Source organism: Myotis lucifugus, unplaced genomic scaffold, assembly GCF_000147115.1.
Source record: "Myotis lucifugus unplaced genomic scaffold, Myoluc2.0 scaffold_119, whole genome shotgun sequence".
Classification (NCBI taxonomy): Eukaryota; Metazoa; Chordata; class Mammalia; order Chiroptera; family Vespertilionidae; genus Myotis; species Myotis lucifugus.
In genome coordinates, this window is record NW_005871167.1 from 2,250,877 (window position 1) to 2,254,179 (window position 3,303).

Here is a 3,303-nt window from a genome sequence, read left to right on the forward strand (position 1 = left end):
TGTAGAGTTTACCACAGATGGATTTGGTGGGGGCTGAGGCAGTGGCAGTTAGGGGTGATCAGGCCGGCAGGGGAGGGCAGTTGGGGGCGAGATCAACATCATAGTAATGTCATTTAACATGTTTCTCTGTTCTTTGTGTTTCCTTCAAATTGGCAGTTACATCTAGAGACTTGATCAGATTCAGATTCAGTATTTTGGCTAGAATACTTTATAGTGTATTTCTATTAGGAGGGAAATGTATGACATCTATTAGTCTCTTTTTTATGATGTCAGAAGCCATTGATGATCATTGTCTACACCCATTCATTGAACTTCATTAAGGATTAAAAAATGGTGATATTCAAATTCTATCATTTCTTAATTTATGTTAGCTAAAATACTTTTATAAAGATACTAGAGGCCTAGTGAACGAAATTTGTGCACGGTGGCTGGGGTGGGAGGGTTCCTCAGCCCGACCTGCACCCTCTCCAATCTGGGACCCCTCGGGGGATGTCCGACTGCTGGTCAGACATCCCTCTCGCAATCCGGCAGTCGGACATCCCTCTCGCAATCCGGGATGACTGGCTCCTAACCACTTGCCTGCCTGCCTGCCTGATTGCCCCTAACCTCTCTGCCTGTTGGCCTGATCGTTCCTACATGGCTCCCATGGCTGCCTGATTGCCCCTAACCTCTCTGCCTGCCTGATTGCCCCTAACTGTCCTCCCCTGCCTGCCTGATCTCGCCTGCAACTGCCCTCCCCTGCTAGCATGGTCACACCCACTGCCCTCCCCTGCCAGCCTGATCTTGCCCCTAATTGCCCTCCCCTGCCAGCCTGATTACCCCTAACCCCCTGCCGGCCGGATATCGCCCCCAACTGCCCTCCCCTGCCGGCCTGATCGCCCCTAACTGCCACTGCCTCGGCCCCCACCACCATGGCTTTGTCTGGAAGGAAGTCGGATATCTGGAAGATGGCTGGTCGACCCTGTGTAATTAGTATATTACCCTTTTATTAGTATAGATAGATTATATAGGATAGGATTGCTTACATGGTGGGCAAAAAGCCTTTTTCAGCAGGAGGAGATGCTCTTGGCAGACAAAAACACATAATCCCTATATATCTGGACTGATAGCCATATGCACTATACTGCCAAACTGGTCTTTAAAAAATTGAATTGCTTTCTACACTTTACACCAAACAGCTGTTGCCCTTAAAACCCCTCCTCAGCCCCCAACTTAGGTTCTGCCTTCGCAATTCACCCAAAGTAGGTTCTGATTGGTTGGTTTCTGTGCCAGCCAGCGTCAGAAGCTCTGCCTTCTAGGCAGCCATTGGCTCCTCGCAGTTCACCCAGATTTGGTTCTGATTGGTCGGTTTCTATGCATCAAAAGCTCCGCCTCCTAGTCAGCCATTGGCTTCTCGCAGTTTACCCAGATTTGGTTCTCATTGGTCAGTTTCTGTGCCAGTCAGCATCTCCAGGCCTATCTCCTGGTCTGATCACAGAGGTGGGGCTGATCAGCAGCCGCCCCAGGCTGCTGGTGAGTGGGCTGAACTGTTGACCTCTGGGAGAGAGAGAGAGGCTTGGCTGCTGGCGAGGCGGAGAGAGAAGCTTCTCTCTCCGCACTTGCCAGCAGCCGCAGCTGCTGCTGATCAGCCCCGCCTCTCTCTCTCTCTCTCTCCCAGAGGTCAGCAATTCAGCCTGCTTGCCTGCTGCGCACGCAGCCTGGCGCGGTCGAGCCTTTGGTCGTTATGACCCTGGTTCTTTATATATATAGATACTTCCCCTCATCATCTATTTGCTTACTCTGAGATACAACTTGTGCAGAAAAGGCAAGACAAATGCCATTTTCAAAATAATGAGTTTGTTAACTAACATCTTGCAAAGGTGATTGATAAGTTTCATTTTAACTGTCATTATGGACTCTCCAATTTAAGCATATTTATGTGTTTCAACCAATTTTAATTTTATCCTTGTTGATGTCTCACTGTCTCATCTTGGCAAATGGGAACCTCCAATGTCCTTTTGCTGTGATTCTGTTACTCTTTGATAGCTTCTTTGTTTTCTAGCTAACATGATGTTCTGAGATCATGGGTTACATTTCCATTCCTGAGCATTTGTATCAGCCATTGCCCCCCAAATCCTAGTTCCTTTTTGGGGAAATGATGTTTAGAGACCACAGTTTGGGTGCAAGAGTACTCATTCACTTAGTGGGTTGGTCATTGTTTTTTGCCATTTTCAGTGAACCAGGCTAGGAAATAAGGTGGCTTTAAAAAAAAAAGTATATCACAAATTCATATCAATATTTCCAAATAAAGGTCAGGACAATGGATTTTTTAATTAAAAATTTTCAACCTTATAAAGGTTTGCATTTTTTAAATTATGAAAGTAATCTGTGTTTATTATAAGAAATATAAATAATTCATGCCCAGTCGGCATTGCTCAATAGTTGAGGGTCGACATATGAACCAGAAAGTCATGGTTTGATTCCCGGTCAGGGCACATGCCCAGGTTGCAGGCTCAATCCCCAGAGTACGGTGTGCAGGAGGCAGCCAATCAATGATTCTCTCTCATCATTGATGTTTCTCTCTCTCCCCCTCTCCCTCCCTCTCTGAAATAAGTAAAAATATATTTTAAAAATAGGATTACAAGTAATTCAAAAGAATATAAGGTAAAATGTGAAGATCCTGATCCTACCCCAGAATCACTAGTTAACCACTTAATATAGTTAATTCAAAGATTTCATATGGGTATCTTTTATTCTTATATCAATTATAGATACCTGATTTATCTTAAATCAGGCACTTAAAAATTTGGCATCTTTTTTGAGGTTAGAGAAAATAAGATGAGAAGTTATGTGAAATAGAGATTATTATATATTTTTTAGATTTACTTTTTGAGTTGGTATTACATTTACATGGTTCAGAATGCTAAGGATAGAAAAAAACAGGGCAAAGTTTTCTTCTTGCTCCTATAACCCAACCAGTCAGTTCCTCTTTCCTAAGGCAATTAATATTATCAGTTTTTGTGCATCCTATGTACTATAATCATAAAATATACATATACATGTAAATGTGTATATGTTCTTTTTCTCCCTTTTTACAAAAATGGTTCTGTTTTGTTCTACCCTTAGCAATATAACTTAAAAGTACAATTATTTCCTTAGTCTTGTTTATGCCTACAAAGTATTATAGAATATATATGTATTGTTTATTTTATCACTATAATTAAAGAGCATTTTGATTTTTCTCCCAGTCTTTTTGCAGTTATAAACAGTGCTGGATGAATAACTTTGTACATATATCATTTTGCATATTTGGAATAAGAATTA